General features: G+C 38.1%; 1 protein-coding gene across 10 annotated transcripts in view; it reads right to left on the reverse strand.

Moving 5' to 3' along the window:
* Positions 1-21983, reverse strand: part of ZBTB20 (zinc finger and BTB domain containing 20) — a 472116-nt gene that overhangs the window by 369311 nt on the left and 80822 nt on the right. For 8 of the 10 annotated variants that reach the window (XR_010083181.1, XM_063419871.1, XM_063419867.1 and 5 more), the window contains exon 2: positions 15503-15562. The gene's annotated coding sequence lies outside the window, so the exon portion shown is untranslated. The remainder of the gene's footprint in view (positions 1-15502; positions 15563-21983) is intronic. The other 2 variants (XM_063419872.1, XM_063419870.1) reach the window with 1 other exon arrangement.

Genomic DNA, 21983 nt, shown 5'->3' on the forward strand with positions numbered 1-21983 from the left:
CCACTCTAGGATTCTTTTAAAAATGTATATAATTAGGAAACTTGTAAAGCACATGCAATTTCTAAAAAAAAAAACTCCACTGAGAATATAAGAATAAATATTGCTTTAAACATTGTTGCAATTTTAATACAACTCATACTTTTCCTATAAGTACTTTACAACATTCTCAAGGGTTTATATGTACTGTTTACAATTATCAGCATATGGGATTTGAAGATACTACACGCTTTAAGTTTAAACTTCCAACTGTTGGTTGAAATACAGATATTTTCTAGGACCTCAGTAAGTGACAGACTGGGTCCTGTATTTTTTTCCTAAGACAGGCAACAGTCCTCCAGCTGAGGTAGCACTGGATTCTTTCAAACCCACAATAATCAGCAAACTAAAATAAAAAGAGGTTAACACTGTGTCCTGCCTCCCCAGTACTCTTTTCAGCACCTACATGATACAGATGCCACAGAAGACTCGTTCTTACTTTGAAGTGCAGGAAAGTATATCGTGGTAAAAGACTGAATGTCATTCAAAGCATCCTTTGAAACTTCTTAAAAAACTGAGCTTTGTATCTGGAGAGGTTTTAATGATTAGTTTATTTTTCTGTACTTTAGAGCGCAGAATAGAAAATTCATTACATGTTTAAAACTCAACAAACTTTGCAGACTTTAGATATTCAAATACCTCTACTTCTAAAAGTTTGTTCTACTTAAATGTGTATTTGTAGGGTGTGATATAAAAGTCTGGACATCATATTGTAGGTCCAATTCCAAGTCATCAATCAGTTTGTTACATTTTTAAGACAGGTATTTCAGTGCAGAAGAGAAGTGTTTCCTCAACTTTGTAATACAAGACTGGTTATTTGAGTTTTTCAAATAACCTACATTACAGACGGGACCAAGAATTGCAACTTCCAGGCCCAAAAGATTATGCTTTCTGAACATTGCTAGCAATCAAAAATGAGATACCAGAACTGGGGATGGCTCACAAGTTTAGAGATAGCACTCATTAAAAATCAAATGCTACACTAGTTGTGTTACTGAGGGAAAAAAATGTTGGGGAGATTCTACAGCCATTTCATCTTTAATAAGTATTTCATTCACTAACTTTGTAATACAGAGAAAAGAAATTCCATCCTTCAAGTTATTTAATCATATTTATAGCAGATAAAAATTTACAGGTATTACATTAGGTACAGTCACCTTATCTCCAAGTAAAAAAATGACATACATAGTTGAATACAAAAGCAGCAAACTGGATTTTTTTTATTCTTATCAAGATTAACATAATACTTCAATGCAAACAGGACAGCGAGATAAGAATTACAAAAGACAAGAAATTCCTCCCATTTTTAGGTGTCACTAAGAAAGCAACACCAGAAATACAGACAAAAGGGAAAAAACACGGTCATCCAAATAAAAATTATGTTAAAAATTATACACGGCCCAGAATCTGTGTAGACCTCTGAAGAGAGACTGCCAGCTAGAAGAACAGGAGTGATGTGGGATGCTCTCAGATATTTAAGAGCACAGAGTGTGGAATACAGTGCAAGAGCACAAATGTGCCCGCAGAGGCTGTGCTAGAGCTTCAAATATCTTCAGCTCAAGTGACTAATGTGAATGTGCAAAGAGACAACCACTTCAAGCAGAACTTTTTACTGATTAAGTCACTACCATAAATCTCAATATGTTCCCTGCCATATTGGCAGCCTGTCCCCTTTTTCCTTTTAACTGTGGGCCAGATCCTCAGCTGGTATAAGTTGGCATCGCATTTTGTTGCCTTCAGTGGAGCTAAGCCAATTGATGCCATCTGAGCATCTGATATTATATTTCTGTAGCAGTTAAAAAATGATACAGTGGCATTAATTACTACATAGTCGTGTCTCATAACCTCATGGCAGGGGTGGAAAGACTTCTCATTTATAGTCACCAGTCAACATACAGAGTGGAAGGGTCAATTGGTCATTCCATGCTCAGTTTGATGGCTGTAAAGCTACTAGTCATTCCAAACACAGGAAAAACCACTTTTCCTTTTCCTATGTGATTTAAATACTTAAATTTTGTTAACTCACAGGCATGTAGTAGCTACTCTATGTCCTTAAAGCACCATAATGCACTGCATCAAAAATGTAATGGATCTGACATGCAGAAGAACAGGCAACTAGAGCAGACAAAAATTCATTTAACTGCAAAACCCAAGTCCCACTGCCACTAGTGGATGCTAAGGGAAAGAAGGGTAAGAACACTTTCATCTGTAAGCATTCTGCTACAGCCTAACAGCACATCAGAGATGCAGACACAGAAAATCTCCAGTTTCGATAAGAGAGAAAGTGGTCAGCTTTTTGTTTGTTTGTTTGTTTGTTTCAGCAAAGGGAGAAATGAAACACAGGACTACTTATGAACAACTGCATTTAGTTTGGACTATCTCTTACTATGACCTGATATTCTTAGTTTATACCTTTTGTGTAAAAGGCCCATATGTTCCATTTCACTGCAGAAGGAAATAATCTTAACAGAAAATTGCAACACTCAAATAAAACCCTTCTTCTCCAAAGAAATAACATTACCTGTTTTATACACAACACACAAAAAAAGTGTAAGCTGAGACTCCAAAGAACCAGGGTGGGCTCAGATACTTGGATACCCAGTAGAAGCAATGATCACTCACATCAACACTTTAGATACAGCAAAATGTTCACTAACTCACATAGGTTATTGAGGGTCATTGTCTGTGTATTTGAGGGAGGGATATATGGGGAGTTGGTCTGTAGCACTGAATCTATCTTGGCCTGCCTTCATTTGCATTCTTCGCCCTTCCCAGTGTTTCCTCTCATATATAATTATCTCCTTAGCTCCCAGGTTATTTTGCTTTAAGCACCTCATAGCCCCTGGACACTCAACAATGAGATCTTACTGAACATTAAACAAACAGATTGCCATCTTTGTCTTTAAAGGGTACTAACCTATCTGACAAAAAAACTTATTCTCCACCTTCTTATTAGAATTTGCATGTTTAAGCAGCATGCACATCGTTAACAAGATTCCAGATGGTGGATTGGAAGTAAGCAGACTCATTCTACAGATAAATGTACAATCCATGGCCTTAGGTTGCCTGAAGCCTCTGTCCCAAAATACAGAGGGTTTGCTATGGATATAATGCAATTACCCAACAACAAGCAAAGGCCAAAACATGGGAAGGTAAACCTGACTTCAAGAGCTGTTTTACTTGCATAAGGACAATGAAATTCAGGGCTTTGGCCACAAAGAGCAGAGCTACTAAAAAACAGAAACAGGGAAGGAGACATTAGAGAACACAATTTATGGGGGAAAATAAGAATAAACCGGAAAATAAGAATAAATAGGAAACAGGAGGTGCAAGGAACTCAGGTTCCAAACCATGGTATTTAACACGCCAAAAGAAGTAACTGAATCTACTGATATCTGCTAGGAGAATGCCAAGATGCTGGTGAAGTGTCCTCACAGGCACACACTCTTGCTGTTAGGTTCTGATATGAGGACAATGACATAAGCTCTACTACTGTCATTCTAGAGAGCATTCCACAGGGAACAACTTCAGAGGGAGAAATCATGGACTTTCTCTCAGACCTGAGTGTATCTGAACAAAGGTTTGAAACCTATTACATACCCAGTAGAAAACTGAAGAGTATTTAAAACAGACGCATTCTGCCTAACTCAAATAAATTTGAACCAGTTGATTAAGAATATGACTTAAATTCATATGGAAAGTATCATCCATCTTTTAAAGCTTGGCCTCCTATTTCTATATTGTACTTGGCAGAAATATGTCCATACTCAGTCATTTTGTCTTAAGTCAGTCATGGGATCCTGCTGCCTTAATATTGAAGAGAATGAAAATTATAATCTTCAAATACTTAATTCAACTATTATTTAAGAAATATTATTACTTAAGACACTCCCTTCACAAAAGAATGCTCATAAAAATATATGCCTTAATTAAATAAAAAAAAAAAAAGGATTTTCTGTGTCTAAATTTTAAAATAATCCATAAGTGTGTTCAGTGATCCTTACCACAGGGGAAGAAAGTAAGTAGGAATTCCTGCCTGACAGAAATCCTGCAAGTGACAAAGCTCCTAATTTTGACTTCAGTGTAAACTTTGCCTCAGTATGAATTCACAGGATTTGGCCTATGCTTTGCAGAGGTAACTGGGTTTCAGGTTTGTTACTACTTAAATAATTCTTTTGCTAGAAGCTTAAGAGCTCTTAGAAGAACTGGAAGGAATGAGTTTGACAAGAGATCGAAGAGATCAATTGCTATTGTGTTCATTGGACTTTTTAGTGTCCACTGGACACCAGCTGGCTAGGCAGAAAATAGGAATTAACACAGTTTAGTTTTAGAATACTAACATACAAAGTAGAATAATTTATTTCCTCCCAGAAAAGTGGTTGGAGTTTATATTCTCATTTCTTATGTAATGGAGTTTTCCCAGCATTTACTGTTTATCAAAAATAGTTGTTTGCAATGTTTCCCTATAAGGCTGATATACCAGATTTCAACTTTTAATGAGAAAAAACATGCAGATGTTACTAATAGGCCAAATGATGAAATGTTTGCCCAGGATTTAGGCTGTCCACTGTTACAGACACAGCATGATTGAGACTCCCCATGACATTCAGCTGGTGAGTCTGGAGAAGTCTGGCTAGGTACCTTCATCCCAAACAGAAACTTAAAGGCTATGCAGCCTCATAACATCCATATCTCAAGTTTATTTCTCTGTTTTCTATACATTGACCCTTTTTTCTTCCCTTACAGAGTTGTTCTAAATCTCTCTGAAGAAGCAGGCACAACAAACAGCTCACCAAATTGAATCCCAGTTGAGAGCTCCTTGCTGCAGTTGTGTAGTCCTAAACAAGAGAAGTCATGTAAATATATATTTTTTATGCTGGAACAAACTAGCCTTTAAATTTCTATTTACTCCAGTAAATTGTTCTTACTTTAACCTGTGATTTTCCTAGCTAGCAATAATTTTGTACTGTTGCTCAGAGGACATCTCTTTGCTTTGCTAATGACCTGTTATGATGTGTATGTCACTGCAGAATTTAACCATGTAAATTTTGAAAGCAATTTGCAGCTCTGAAACGATTTTGAAATATTCCTTCAAATTCTATGCTGTCAAAACTCAATGAAACTGCAAAAAGCAAATGAAGATAACATCTATAAACACTGCAGCTGGCTACACAAAAAGCTGCAAGGAGTAAGGGTTACCAGAGCAGGAAAACACTGCCAATTACTAAGCATTGTTTCTTGAAGCATAATACTCATACCTGGGAACTACACACTCCTACCTATACATCATATCAATATCATAGGGGTAAATATCTCTAGAAAAAAAAAAGAGACAGCAAAAAGATAAATTCAACAAATTAACAAACCAGGTACTCACTGCTTAGAACCTATCTGCAGATGTTCACCTAACAACTCCACTTTTTCCTCTCCTTCTTTCAGCAAAATGTGGGCCTGTGAGCATTACAAAGATTGAATTCCTTTTCATAAAAGTTAAAGGCTAATGCACAGGAGAAGCCAATAATGATTTTGTGTTAAAATATCCACATAACCAGAACACCACTGTGATGGTAGATTTCCACCGTGCACATTAAATACTAGTGTACTCAAGCTTCTCCTATGCCTGTGGCTTGGGCAATGCTCTGCTCAGGAAACTCAGGATAAATCTGTCCTCAGATTATTCTGGTGTGAGCTAGCCCAGCAAAAGGGACTTTTATTCTGATACAGCTCAACCAAAAAAGTACTCTGGACAGACACACAAGCAAAACAGAAAATACCCCACAAACAACAATCATATCATCATTATGTATTAAAATATAAAGTATTTACGGGATTAAGCAGCAACAGCACTGACACAGTAACACATTGTATGGCTTCATCCTGCAAGCCTCTCATCTGAATAATCCTAGGTGTGTGCAGTCCCTTGCAGCAACTATGAAATTTGGGAGGAAACAGATCAAAAAGCTGAACCACAGAGCAGCAATGTGACTCACCTAAAATTCTACAGAAAACAAATAGAAACTTGTAAATTAAACTGATTCTGACTTTTAATCTTGTCTGTGGGACTCAAGATCTCTCCCATGAGAATAAGTATAGCAAAGCAAAAGCAACCCCTCCCTTGGCACCTTACGATATTTCTAAAGTCATCTCAATATACCAGATCAATTGCATTTGAAAATGCAGCTATTAAACCATAAGTAGACCATCTTTGGTGCCTTTGTCAATTGCATCAAACAACAAATCTTCTGCAGACAAGAAATCAGACTGTATTTTTACAATAATTGCAAGTCATTTCTAGGAGAAAGAGGTAGCAACAATACCCAAGGAAATAAAATAACACACTTTTGTGCTTTCCCATCAAAGCTTGCAGTGGTAGGGGTTTAAATCAGTCAGAGGCAGCTACGCGTGAGAGATTGCACTCTGCAGGCTCTATCAGTCAGAAGTCAAGGATACACGTCCATGATTTATCTTACTTTCCATGGTAATTAGCTAGAGTGCCATTTTGCTTCCAGTAGCATCACTCAACTTTCTTTTTTTAATTTGGTCTTTTTTTTCCTGCAAATGAATTTACATATTTCTCAGTCTCTCATCCCCTACTATGTTTTATTTATGAATATAGGCCCTGCTGATGGTAGCTTTAATGTGGAGAAAGTAATAATTAGTGTACCTATCTGCTAAGTTAATCCCTTTCCCAAAATGTCTGCAGAGAAGTTTAAGGTAAGTAACAGTTTGCAGTCAATATTAGGTTTAATTATGCCTAATGAGGGGAACTATCTCTCTTTACTAACTGCACCTAGGTGTGCAGCTTCTATATGAGTTTTTCTCCCAACCTCATTCCACACTGTTAATAGTGCCACTGTGCAGGGTACTTGTGGTGTTTTAATCCATAAAACTTCTCCAGGAGAGCCAAGCAAGTGAGGCACTTGTTGCAATACATGTTCAGAAGGAGCAAAAGGTCCTTAAAACAATGACAGCTTTGTGTAAGGAAAAAGTTCTCATATTTAGTGGATGCAGGGCACTAGAGATAATGAGCTGAAAGCCTCAAAAAGCCCACAGACAGTCCTCAAGGCCCTCTTCCTAAAAAGTAAAATATAACAAAATAAAATAAAATATTTATTCCTGGTTTTCAGGGATCAACCACTCAAATATTTCTTGTAGGAGTTACTGTGATCTTTTACCTCACTGAAAGCTCTGTTAAGAATTAATACCCTGAAGTTGTACAAACAAATGAAGACTCCTAGTTGTATTTCATGAGCAGATATTTCCCACAACTGAAGAGATTCTAGAGGCAACTGGAGATGACACCAGTGTTGTCTTAGAACTCCATACCAGCAGGAGGTCAAAAGCAAAGCCTCAGACTGAAACCCAGTTCTACTTCAACAGCTCTGGTTTTAGCATCTGTGCAATGTTGTTACTTCAGTCAGTCTTCCTAATGTGAAGATCTAGATTTGAGTTTACTTCAGTACTTTTTGCCATAACATTTTCCTTTGTGATTTCATGTACTATCCCCTTAAGAAATTCATGCAATGGGAATTTTTAATGCATATTTATAACTACCTATGAAAAACATACCTTCCAAAATCTTTGATTCCCTAGGATGCATAGATTCAGGGGGTTTTGTGTGTGTGCACAAGGGACCAAGTTTGCAGAAGTGCCGAAAAACAAAGCTGTTTGATTTCCAATAAGAAATGGAAGTGGAACACAGAGAGAAATTGTTCTGTAAATGGAGAGGTTACTTCATTTGATTTTTTTCAAAGCAGTTAGAAGTGAGTTCTGTATTTCATTCATATCAGAGAAATGTGACATTTCCTCAGACATAGCTTAGGAGTTATCTTTTTTTTTTGCCCTACTGAGTACTCTGCATGAGTCCACACATTCCCTCCTTATTTTTGCCATTGGCAAGACTTCAAGAAAAAATATTTCTGGTTAGAAATTTGATCAAAACCCAGGAAAAACTTCTGCTAAATCATGCTTTTTATTTTTAAAAAAACACCTATTTTACAATTACTTGACTGTCAAAATAGAAGTAAGATTTTATTTAAAGGCCAAATAAATTAATTCTTCAAGCTATATCCAGATCAACTGTATGTAGCTTTGACTGTACAGGTTTGAAAATTTAAGCTTAAGGCTTATGTATTTTTCCTACAATATGCCAAACTAACCCTAACACCTGTATTACCAGACATTAAGGAAAAGGTTTCTAAAGGAGAAATGTGATTTTTTAACTGTTTTTCCATCTCAACACAATGTTCAAAAAAATGTGATCTGAAAATGTAAATACAAGTTTAACTCCTATGTAAAACTGTTAATAGCTACAGAAGAAGAAAGAAAAGATACCTGTTTTCAAAGTGAAAAAAATACCTGTTTTCAATAGCTTCTTCCTTTTGCCATTTAAGACATCAATATTCAGATAAACATGGATTTCATCAAGAGATGGAAATTATTTACAGGCACATTTATTCTTCAGAAAATTGACAAGGCTTTGTATCCAAGAAGAGGAAGAAGAGGTCATGTCTCTTCTTGAATACGGAGTCCAGCATCTTAAAACGCTATAGAATGACTCCGAGGATCTGAAAAACTTAAAGAATTCATAATTTCAAGGCTAGTTTATGGAAACTCTAACTGGAGAATGAAAACAGCACTTAATACAACATCAGGAGAAGGCATATTCAAGTTACTTCTCACCTGTTGCTGCTTTTCAGTAGTGACATAAGCAAAGCTTGGGTAACTGAACAATAATCTATTTTACTAAAGCAATAAGTCCTAGGGTTAGAGACGACAGGATCACCTGCAGGCCGTAGATGTTCAGTGTACATTCACAAGCCACTCTCCTCAAAAATCCACAGGCAGCTCTCCAAACAATAGGAAGCAGATCTCCCTGAGAGACAGATGGATGTGGGCATTTTACAAAAATCTGCGCAGTTCTCCTCCCCAGACAACTGCTTGGGAAAATCGTTCCACACTTTTCTGAAGAGCCTGAGAGGATGGTGAGCTTGCCTATTTGGATCAGTCTGGGTAATAATTAGGTTTTTCACATTGCAATGTTGCCTCCATACATCTCTCTGCTCAGAGTCACCAATTACAATGAAAAATAGGGGGAGGATGAAGATTTTTAAAACTAATTGCAAAATAACCAAAGAAAAGCTGTTATTCAAACATAAGGAGTTTGCTTAGGTAAAAATATTTTTTCCCAAGATCTAGACAGGTTCAGTTACCCCTAAATGAATGAATCTCTGCTGCAGTATAATGCCTTGGCAAAGAGAAAGACACTTTCTTTTGATGACCTCTGAAGAACGATAAGAGTCTCTGGTCTTGGTGAAGGAGATAACCTAAGAGTGATTCAGTCTGGTGGCCTCTGGAATCTCAAGGAAGCTTAAAGTTTATATGGAAACAATGCATCTCATGTTTATAGCCCAGAAAGGCAGGTGGGATTGGAACATTGTGTTTTATCCACATACCAATCAAACTGTTAAAATGTAACTTTCCAGAGAACGCTTAGACAGAGATACTGAGACCTTGGGGCAGTCCCATCTCATAAAAAAAAAAAAAAAACCCAAACATCTAAATGTGCCTGTAAACATAATTGTAAAGATACTTTAATTCAGAGGAAGGAAGAAGTTTCAGATCAAAGTTCTGCAGCAAATGACCACAATTCAGATTTATAAAAACTTACATGATTGAAATGCTCTGTAAGTGACTAAGGATCTACATTTCTTGCCTTTTCTTTTTTTTTTTCTCAATATTGATTTCTCACCAGAAAAAAAATCAAGTTTTCAGCTGCTTTTCTCTCTGAAGAGCCTCTGCCTACTTTCGTGAATTCTCTCTGCCATCCTAAAGATATGCCTTTGGAAGGCATAAAGGCTTGTATAATCCGCCAAGTCCTATTAATATCAGTAAGAATGATACAAGTTTGATTCCAAAGAACCAAAGGGAATGACTAAAATGGCCTCAAAGCTGTTTTTCAGAGGCAAAATTGTCTACCTCATCTTCTTGGCACTTAAATGTGCTACTGCCACAGAAGTGGTCCAGCTCCCACTGCTGCTGACTTCTTGCTGTCTCTCATTTTGTTGTCTGCCATGTCACTCGTGGATCAGGAGGAATAGGCGTTGGTCTTTTGATGACCCACTCTGCTGAGAGCACCAGAGTTATGCAGGAAATTATGCAGGAATGCTACTCTGCCCATCAAACTACTGTATAACTAAAAGGGTGGCTTTGACTGGAAGGCTTACTAAATGAACAACAAAAGCACATGAAAGGTGTTCAGCAGCAGCATCACAGTGTCCCCACACAAAAGTCTGTTCAGGCTTAACAGGAAAACAGATGTCCATCTGCTCAAAGAGGGGACAGGGAGAGAAACAGGGAGAGACTAACACAGAAATAGAGAGAGAAAGAAATAGAGAAAGAGACAAGAAGAGAAATAAAGAGAAAGCAAAATGGAGAGACGGAAGGAGGGAGAAAAGAAAGAAATTATTTCACCGTACTACTCAGTGAAAGATGTATCTCCTGAACTTTGCAGGACACAATAACATTTGAAGTTAAAATCTTGAACCACCAGATGGAGGATTTAGCCCTCTCTTTTACAATTAATTCCTTCTCAAGCTATGTTCTACTTTTACAGAAAAACAAGGAAACCAAGTCTCTTTTGGGTTTTAAAGACAATGGAATAGAAACCAGCCAGGAGAAGAAGAAAAAACAAAAGTCACTGTCCTGAGCTATCCACTGAAGAAAATTAACTTTCCCAAAACAAACACCAGAGATATTAAAGATCAGTACTTTAATCTGTCTGGACCTGGATGTAACATCTGGACAGCAAAATTGCTATTTATTCTTTCTGAAGAACGTAAACTGAGTCACTGGCACAGAACAAAGAATTTGCAGTCTAATTAGTTCCATGTGGCAAAAGTGGCATGTGTCACTTGTGCCACATCATCCAGATACTACCAGCTGATCTGCAGTTCAGATGAAGAAGAAAATGAGAATGACTGAAAGTTTCTTCTTGGCTTTGACTGTGGCACATATCTGATCAAAATCAATGGTGGTTAAATATCTTGTTCTGAATCTCAAAAAGCTTCCATAACACATACTTCTTGCCACCACTTTTTCACTCTCAGTGAAGAGGGATGTTATCTTTGTCATAGAGGAGGTATCAGGTCATAGCTCCTGGCATATCAATGTGAATCACAGGCCACATCATTCAAGAAAGAGAATTTTAGCATCCCGAAATTCCATGCTTAAAGCAGTTAACGAGGAAACCAGTGTGTTGATTTAAGAGGCCAATCCTTTCACATTCCTTGTCAAAAACAGTAAAGGAGGGAGAGTAAAACACTACCTCTGACTTACACCTTTTATACAGAAAAATCAGGCACAGTGGACTGGCATAGTTAGTTTTACCAGAATATCTGCTGGCTAACACAACAGATATGCATGCAGGTAAACATAAACACACATTCACACACAATACTGAACTTTGGTTGGCAGCTGGGCTCTGGTAACCCATGTCCCCTGGGTACAAATCAGCTATGAAGGAACAGAAAAAGTCAGTGTAATAGTTAACTAGCCCAGTGGGCTATTATTCATCACAAACAGAGAAACAGCAGTGCAGGCTGCAATGCTGGTCCCCTCTCCCTCTGGAATGCTACTGGATGCCTGGAATTAAATTCAGCAGTGAAAAAAACCAGCAAATATAGTGTCAACATAAGAAAGAAGCAGAATTTCACCTCCTGGAGCTGCAAGTAAGGAGGACTTCTGCAAGGAAGCAGTGATTTCCTGTGAAGCTTGATATTGAAAGAGCATGACAGATTCCAGTATCAACATTTATCAAATATGAATGCATAGGTTTTGGTAAGATTAACAAGGTTATTTGTATCAGATCAAGGCAATTATTTCCTGTACAGCAGCAAGTGATCAACTCTTGTGGCAACTGGCCAAGTGTCAATGTTGGTAGCTGCAGCCACAGCACCAGGACTGCAACACAGGGTTAAAGTGCATTCGTTTCAGGTGAAACTAAACTAGGAGAATTCCTACAGCCTACCACAGAAATTCCCTCAAAAATGTCCAAATCTTTCGAAGTCTTTTACAGCAGTGCCTTAAAAGTGAACACACCACAACACCCACTGTATTTCTTACAGTGCTAGCTCAGTAAGAATTTTGCAGAAAGGAATACACTACTGCCTAGACTTCAGCTTGAAGAGACAAATTTCATCTGCTTTTTTTTCTAGTTTTCAATGATTTGACTTCATCAGCCACGGCAGAAATGACAATCAAAAATTTGGGTTTAGTTTTTATTTTTCAACAAAAGCATTGCTTTCTTATTTAAGAAGACCTTGAAATAAATAGTTTAGAGAAAACATACCAAAAAAAGTAGATTCTTGCTCTCCATAAACTCACTTTTCCTCTGAAAAGGGTTTGCTCTGTGTTTGGATAATGCATTTACTTTAATTATTTTGAAGTGTTTCTGTTCAAATGGGTAGGAGTTAAATATCCACAACACCAAACTAGGTCCTAGGATTACTTGTTGTAAACAAAATGTCCTGCTGCAGTGGCCCAAATCCACACAAGCAGTAAGGCTTGAGTATTTTGGCTTTTTCACAAAGAGTACCCAGACCCATAAGAATTTATTTATAGGACTTATATTTTATGGACAGATCATATCTTTCTAATCAGGAACTTCACCCTTTGTTGGACATTTTCAGTCCAAATAGCTTTCTATTTGGACTGAAAATAGATACAGACTAAAAACAACAACAAGAAAACAAGCCAAGAAAGTCCTAGGAAAACTTCAGATGGAAGTTGTTTGGATATAGTTATGTGCACACATCCACAGAGAGAAGAGGAGGAATCTAGGGAAAGTAGACAGGATAATCACTTTACAGTCAGTGCGCACTGATTTGAACATGGATTCAAAAAATAAACACATTTAACATTTAAATCCCAGGCTGCATATTCAGTGCCACCCTTTCTCTCATGACTGTATGTATACTCAAAACCAAAACCCCAGCAGCTAAACATCTACAGCTTTGAGAAATTTCAGTTCTCAATCTCACGGCAAAACTACCATCCAAATGTTCCACTGTATCCACAGGCTTCTACTACCACATTCTGATTTAAGTACATAAATGCAAGAAAACCACAACCAAAGACAGAGGAGGCAGTTGAAATTAAGAGTTTGTGATACCCGTCACTTCATAGATATAAAGATGTGGTGTAGTCATCTGGAGAAACAGAAGATATCTCCCCTGGTACGTCTCATTCCATAGGTCTCCCCATTTTCTAACTGCATTCCTGTGCCTAGCACAAACTTCCACATAGTTCATAGCTCCTCTGCACTGTTGCCCATAGTTACACCCAGTATTTACAGGTAAAGTACTTGGTTTTTACCTGCAGCCTTGTTCCTCCATGAAGGTAAACAACAGAGGAAGGAAAATGGTATGAAGGAAAGTAGGAAACAATTCTGCACTTACTTGTCTGTGGTTGGTAGCTGTATCTTAGGAATAGTTGCCTTAAAATACAAGTTGTTATTGAGCTTTGGTTAAAAAATCTCTGCTGGTTTTGACATTCAGGTGAAGGCATTGCTGCTGGCTCCAGAATAATTTGCATATCTTATCACTAAATAAAATGTCTGAAGTGTGCACCAATCTGATGAAATTATAAACAAGAGTCCACACAAGTGTACATGCCTTCCTGTTTGATTTCTGTCCTGTTCACTCCTCTATAATAAATCATGTGATCATCTACTTCTAGCCAGAGGTTTAACTGTGCATGTAAAAAGGAAAATGATAGCAGTCTATTCTTACCCATACTTTACAGCTGAGAACCTGACAAAAATGTGATTTTGGGGAACAAGCAGAAAGCTTATTTTGCTACCATCCACCTCCTCTCTTATTGCTACAAAATTAGTGGAAAATCCCGGGTATTTATGTATTTTTAAAAATAATTTCCCACCCTGAAAGTAAATAAATAAATTAAACTACACCTCTTTTACTACAAAGACAAATATACATGCCTAACTTTATGTCCTGCAATTAATCTCATATTTCAACAGGATTACTCATAATGCTGTAAGTGAAATACACGTGTAAATCCTTGGAGAATCATGGCCTGAACTGCCAACAGTTATATGGCACAATTAAATGCCTAGGTCTAAATGTCTCTACAGAAAGATCAGGAAAAAAAAACCCAAAAACCTTTAGGCATACTAAGTAACAAAATCTACTCCAGGGAGTGACTATGGGAGAAATAGCATTGAGGGTGTTGCCTTCCCATCCTTTCATAAATTCATCTTCTTCCTCTAGCAGTTACCACCTTCACTTACCACTCTGTTCTCCGTCACCAAATACGACTCTCCCTTCCCACACTTCCTCTGCTGCTATGTGAAGGAGGAGACAGGAGTAGCAACTTACTCATTCTTTTGCCCTGTGAAGCAGGACGAGAGCAGAGTCTGGCCCTTACATTACCTAGCGGGGTAATAAAGAGCTCATGTGCTAATTAACAGGCCTGGGGTGCACAGTTTTGCTCCTCAGCCCGTTGCTGAACTGTTCACATGCCCATGTCTCACTGAAAACTGTCTGGTAAACGCTATGGACAACCCTCATCCCAACACTGGAGTTCATCACAAGAAGATGCTGATCAAAATGCACATAAATTGGGATCTCCAAACTGCTCAGCCCTGAGGAGTAGCCTACCATCAGCTTTCTTCTGCAAACACTCATGAATGGCACACGAGAACCTCACGAACAGGTTTCTTACTAAAATCCACGGCTTACGCAAAAACTTCTGCTTGTAAATTAACTCAGTCGGAAATATTAACTAAAATGCCAGGAAAACAAAGTCAATCCCTTAGAAGTTCAAATGACTATTTGTCACAAACATTTCACCTCTACTAATGAACTGCAAAAATGAATGATAGAAATGCAAAACTGTATTATGTTTAGCAGTTAACATTTTAATAAGAAGGAGATTAGCAATTTTTAATACCTCCAGTGCTTTGTTATATTCAATAGCACAATAACTGAATATTTTAATTGCTAATTATTTAGACCTCATTCAGTTCTCACTCAGGCAAAACTCCCATTGAGGGACTCTTGCCTGAGAAAAGAGCTACAGGATTTGTTTTACTGTAATTTGAAAAAACTTTATATATCATAAAAACTATCAAGTAATAGTGAGACAAAAATCATTAAATCCTTAGCAATATTAAATTGACTGAAATTCCCATTGACTCTCAACGCCAATGTTTTCATATTAAGTAAAACAGATAATTGCAGTTTACCAGTTGTAACTTACCTGTGTAATTTATGCCCAGATAGACTGGTGGCTCTTAAAGAGGTCTAATAATGTTTTGATTCCTCTTACTGTATCCCTGCTTCTCTCCTGTGGGAAATCTCAGTTCAGATGTGATAAGGAAACAGCATTTCCAAACAATTATGACATCAACACTTTCAGAAACATAAACATTAGCATTTGGTTTTACCTTTTGACTTCGGCCTCCAAAAGGGTTAAGAGCAGCTCTCAACACTTCTTTCTTATGCTGCTGTAAAGAAAAGAAATGGGTATGTTTAGGGATTTGCACACAAAAAACCTTGAGTTTCCATAACAGTCAGATAGCTGGTGTTCAGTGGGGGAAGTGGGTGGAATGCTGTATATATATAAATACAGCTATCTGAGGGAAGACAAAACAAAGTCCTACACATTCACATGTAGTGCACAGGTGACAAACAAACTAAATGTACTAGTATTTCAAATGTCATGCTATGCACATGCTTCAGAGAGGAGAGTGATACAGCTGGACACAAAATAATTAGGGAGTGATTTCCAAGACTCTATGCTTCAAAAAAGTAAATGTCTTTTTTTTTTCATTTAAATGTAGTTTAATTTACCTTAGGGATAAAAAAAAATGTGTGTCACAACCAAAGTGTTGCCACTTATGTTTGTCATTCAAACGCATTTTGGAAAAAGTTAAAGGTAGGTTCTCTAACGGGTCGAATCTGAAGAGTTTCTTTTTTTTTTTTTTTAATGAAAAACATGTATAACATTTTCATATTTTCAACCATAAATGGCTCTAATGACTAAAATGTTCAGAAAACCTCTCCACAGGCTGCATGAAGAAACAAAGAAGCAAAAGCAGACCTAGTACCATTACTGTTGACTACCAAAATGCCCAGAAGTGGCAGTCACACACACAGCTGAGGAAAAATAAGCATTTTGAAGACTGAAAGCAGGAGTTGGGCACCCTCCCTCACCAATTCAGAATATGGTTCAGGGACCAGACTGTCACAGTTTCCAATTCTTATTATAAGAGGTTCACTTAGATTACAGTGCACAAATACATTCCAGTCTGGCTTCCTGCTTCCTTGCAAGAGCAGTGACATCCCTTTGTTCCTCTCAACTGCTGACTTTCCACCTAAGAACATGTGTCCAAAGTTAATGCCAGCTGGAGTATGGCAGGACTAACTAGGACTACTGGTAATCTTTAACAATATACAAAAAAACCCCCCAAAAAACCTAAACATGTAATTTTAGATTAATTACTAAAATTAATTAAAAATTAATAAATTGTTTATATGTTATAAAAATAATCTATATATTTTGTTAGTGAGTGTTCATAGCTAGCCACGAAGACATTTTAACTACTGGGATTACAGGTGAGAACAGATTACTCATCAGAATAGATGAGAAACTTTACTTATTTAGAACGAAAGCACACAGAGTGTTGCTTTCTCAAATAAAGAAGATATAACACCAGTAGGATTTCAGGCTCGTTGTTTCCAAGCGTGACCAGTTCCTGGCTACTACAGGGATGCTTCTGTTTCTTTCTCTGAGACATGCTCACAACTTCTTTTCAGATCTTGTCATTTTTTGTTTCCTGAGTGCCTTCTACCTTTGGCCATTACAATCAAACGATGCCTCCAGCAGCATCTGCAGAGATTTCCCTATGACAATTCCCCAGCCTGTGTGGGTCAGTCCTGAGTGTACTCAGCACGGTCTGCTGGATGGCAGCTTCCACTGTTTTCAGGGAAGAAGGTTTATTCTGCCAGATCTAAGGCTGTGCAATAAATGCTTCAGCTTTCCTAAGGTCTGCAGTTGCCTGAATAGAGAGGGACTCGCTGGCTGTTAGCACTTTTTAGCATTACACAAGGATGGTCTGGAACAGTCTGTCAGATCTGCACAGACAATGAATAAAGCAAAGCAGAAGGCCCAGATATTGAGTAATGAGGATCAGCTTTTGACCTTTAAATGCTGCTGGCTGGGTTGCACGAGGACGTGTTTAATTCAAGCCATACTATTAGGTACAGAATTGTACTGTTTGCCCAATGCCTACCTCACCTCCCAGCTGCAGCGCTCTGTGCTTGCTGGCACACTGCTCAGTGAGCCCACTAACAGAGGGTGCTACTGGGGAGCCTGGGACAGCTGAAAAGCATGGAAAGAGATGGGGAAATCTGGTCACAAGGCACGAGAGAAAATTGTCTATTTAAAACCCATTGATCAGTCAGACCTCCAGCAGTGTTTAGACTCCTCAAGCTCTGCAAAGGATTAAATCCAAGTCAAAAGTCTCTGTTTCTCTTCTCTGGCCTACTGTCATTTCAAAATTGGTGTAACTGCTCATGATGACAAGCTGCCCTCCTGTCAGCTGTAATTTTTGCCAGAAACTGCTGTACAAGAGTCTGTAGAACTGTTAGAGTTACTTTATTTTCACAATCATTAACTGATCCTTTCTAAACATTTGAATGCCTGAATTTAATTAGAGGCAACATTTCTGCCACAGGTTTTATAACTGTTTTTATACATGATTTAAATTAATCAAGCCTTATACTTGAGATAGTAATTTGTTGGACCAAGACAGCTGTTTCCAAGCCATACACTTTGTTTTCAATTCCAACCTCCATGTTTACACCTCGTGGTTTAACTTAGACCAACAGCTTATTGGTGATTAAAATTATACCATATCAAGCAATACCCTCAAAATCTGATGCATCTGTATGACATCAATGGACTCTGCATGCAATTCAGGAAACCACTCTGGTTTTTCCCCTCTTACATGAAAGTTAACTTCGCGTACTAAGCAGAGGTGAATACTTCACAGCATAGGCTCACTAGAAGCTTACTAGGCTCAAAGCTGTAAGTCTGCCAGTCCTCAGAGAGGCTCGAGATGGGGCATGGTAATTTCCTGGAAAAATTAGCTTTTCAGGATGAAGTAAATGAGGTACATTTATTAACTCTGCTTTTTCAGTATCTAACCAGAATGAGATCTACCACAAAACTACGAAATACAGAAATGGATAACTTAAACAGTCCTCAATTAAAAATGCTTCTTCCACTATGCTAATTGCTTGTGCAGTAACAAGAGTGTCCTGTACCGCTGAAAATGCAAACAAGAGGAACTATACACACTTTTTCATTTCCTTATGTTGATGCCTTATAGGCTGCATGGCCTCCTGACATTTGCTACTAACGAAAGAAACACTGTTCAGTGAGTGACCTATCATCAGATTAACTGAAAGCCAGACAAATACATTCCATTCAAGAAAATGTAAAGAATATGTCAATTTTATTTATATTTTCTCTCAAGGTTATGGGGGGGTATTGTACGATGGTAAATCTCTTTTTAAGATCCTACATTTAAGAACAAAATTCAAAGAGTAGGATGAATTATATTAGCATCACTCAGATTCAATTCCTTCCAAACATAGCCCTCACACATACAAACTAAAGTCCAGCAGCAAGTGAATGAAAGAAACCACTGTTTATTAGTGCTAAGAATATGGGAGCCAAAAAGACTCTCAGACATGATTCACTGTGAGAGTACCCTTAAATCTCTTGGTATCTTTTGAGATTCAGCCTGGTATGAAACTTGGGCAAGTATATTCTCAGCAAAATGGACAGTGCATCACAACACTCTAAAACAAAAACAAACAAAACAAAAAAATGTGTGAGAATTTAATGTTTGTGGAAAAGTCTTATCTGGCACACAAAGCTTGAAATCCCCCCATTTTCAGGGCAGCATTTCTAGCAGGAAAAGAGATTGTCTCACACAGGCTCACCACTACCCCTCAGCTTTGAACTGAGGCACCATGCTGGACAGTCAGGTTTTGTGGCTGGTTCATCCCTTCACTGGACTTACAAGCACAGGGCAACTCTTACTGACTGCAGTCATGGTTTTTTGGGATATGGACTTTGATCCACTGAGAACTACAGTTGAGATCTCTGTCACTTTTCTCAAGAGTCTCAAGCTTGTCTATCTGGGGGCAAAAAAAAAAAGAATAAATCAAGTAACTAACATTAAATTCCATGATAAAGTTGTCATCCGAAGAATTTCTGAAGACAACTGTCCAAAGCAGACCCCTAATCTGGTATGCAAGTATAAGACAATGAACTGGATATGATTTGGCTTTTTTTGTGGGAAAGGAAGCTTTGTACATGTACAGAAAAAAATGTAAAGAAAGAACCGTGTTACAGTTACATCCTTCACACATGAAAAAGTCTTTCAGGAAACAATTTAAATTCCCTGTGCAGTAGTATTCAAATCTATTTGAAAAATACTGCCTGCCCACATTTATCTCTGTGGAAGACTTGGATTAACTGTCTAGGCTCAGGACAAAATGATCTTTGAAGGCACCAGTCACATGATGGAGAAAAGGGAGCATCTGTAATGCTGTCTGTGTGGTTCATATGCCTCCACTTCATGTACTGTAAGTTTACTTAAACAGAAATCATCACCTGGAACATGAGAAGCAAATGGCATTTTTAATATCAGAGGTACTAGCAATGAGCCTGTGTATTTCTTCAGAAGGAAATAACAGTGCAGACAGGGAATTAAAACATGCCATGGTAACAGATGAAGACTTCAACTGTCAACAAAATCAGGCTATTAATTTTCACACAAACAGTCTTTTAAAATCTTTGATTTTTAATATACGGTCCAAAGATCACTCTCACATTTCAGCAGCTTTTGTCTTTTAATGCTGATCACTTCAACTGACTTTTCACACTACCCTGTGCTTTGCCTCCCCTCCGGAAAAGGTGAGTGAAAATATCAAATGATATCTTACTCTGCCAAGACCAAAGGAACAGTTCAAACATTCAAAAATATCAGGCAGTGGCCTTACTTAAGGTAGGCAGGGAATGTGATTAGCAGTGGGCAGGGGAGGAGGGGGGAACCAACCCCAAATCCAAGCCTCTCCTCTTTATTTCAATCTATGCTCAGGGCTAGACTACACAAAACAACAAGCAAAGAAGGCTGGACAGGAAACACAGAATTATTGAATTATTTTGTTTCTCATCACATTCTCTTCTCAAGTGAAAGATACTGAGATTCAAGAGGAGCCTAGGAAGCTACTGGCCTGTTCATTATCACTGAAAGCAGAGGTGCCCAGACTGATCCACTTGGACAAAAATATTGCCTGCCACAGGACGCACTCTCTCAGTGGATGGTTCCAAATGTGGCTGGGAGAGCCACTCATGCTGCTGTGGCCTCTCCGCACCTCTTCAAAAGCAAGGATTTCAGACTTCACATCTGTCAGTTTACAGCATCTCCCCAGACTGTAACTCACTCAAACAAGGTGAAAACAGACACACGATGTGTCTGTTACTTTTTCTTTTTCTTCAAATTTCTGCGTTGTTTCTGAAATGGAACAAGGCTGGAACTTTCCTTTGACTGAGATGAACCAAATGTCACCTCACAACAAAGAGAGACCTCTATGTCTCTGGTCACTGGAAACACAAAGCGGGAATCAAAGGTGCTGCTTTTGTCTGAAAAATCATTATCACCTTTAAAATTTAATTGCCTTGAAGCACTAGAGATTAGTCTGGAGGAATGCAGGAGGGAAGTGAGAGATGACAATTCTCCATTCTCTCCAGAGATTATGTGTCCCTACAGATTTTGTTTCCTGTGCAGTACTTAACTCCTTGATGCCTTTTCTCTCACGATCTCCTCCTTGGCAGAAACTTCTTCAAATTTAAAAATCAGAACATGAGCCAAGTAAATAAAAATAAATAAATAAAGTTCAATGCCTATAAAAAGTACACAGACTAACCTGCTTAATTATTAACAAGTAAACATAACAAATTCTGAATTATTTACTTAATCTTTTTCAGCTACAAACCTCAGACTTTTAGAGCATGAAATACATGCTTTATTTTAGGACACAAACCAGGTATTTTATAAGGCTGTGGACATTTTTTGTTGGAGGTGGGGTGGTTTTGAAGAATACACATTTCTTATTAACCCCCAAATAGCTCCCTCTCACCAAACCATGCTGGAATTTTAAATACAGAAATAAGAATTTTAGTATAAAGATCCTGTATTCACATGTTTGCTAGTCAATAGGACGGCTGTTTCTGAACTGCAGCTGAGCAAAAATAAGATTCCTGTGAGGTATATGCACCTTCCTCAGCTTCTGTACCATCTGCTAGGAAGATGCTACTTTCAGACGGAAAACCTGGTGAAAGTTCCAGACAGGAATTCTACAACAAAGGATAAAATAGCCCCAGTAAAATCACATTTTCTTCACTGAATAAAGCTACCCTGCTGAAGCAAACCTCATCTGTGCCACGACCAAAAAAAGGACCACTGGTCCCTGAGGTTCTGACAAGATGCTGCTCTCGGCCAGACCTCCAGCTGGGCCCATCTTTATGTTCTCCTTTCTGACACATTGTTCTGCCTAACGCAGTGCTGGTGTGACACAGCCTTCCCAGGTGATATGCTGAAAATCAGGGAAGTTCCAAGTTCCTTGCTGGATAAAACAAGTGACATTTCTTTACCTGCTGAAGTTAGCACAGACCCTTTGAAGTCCCCAGCATTCAGCAGTGTAAACCAACGCCCATCTCCTCCTCAGTAACCTCAGGCCATTACACAGTCACAACTTTCTATCTGAATGGTAATATCCTCATCATCATCATGGCAGAAACATGGTTGTGAATCTCAGAAAGCTTTTCTTAACAAGCATTTGTTAATA

Source organism: Prinia subflava, chromosome 28 (assembly GCF_021018805.1).
Source record: "Prinia subflava isolate CZ2003 ecotype Zambia chromosome 28, Cam_Psub_1.2, whole genome shotgun sequence".
NCBI classification, from domain to species: domain Eukaryota; kingdom Metazoa; phylum Chordata; class Aves; order Passeriformes; family Cisticolidae; genus Prinia; species Prinia subflava.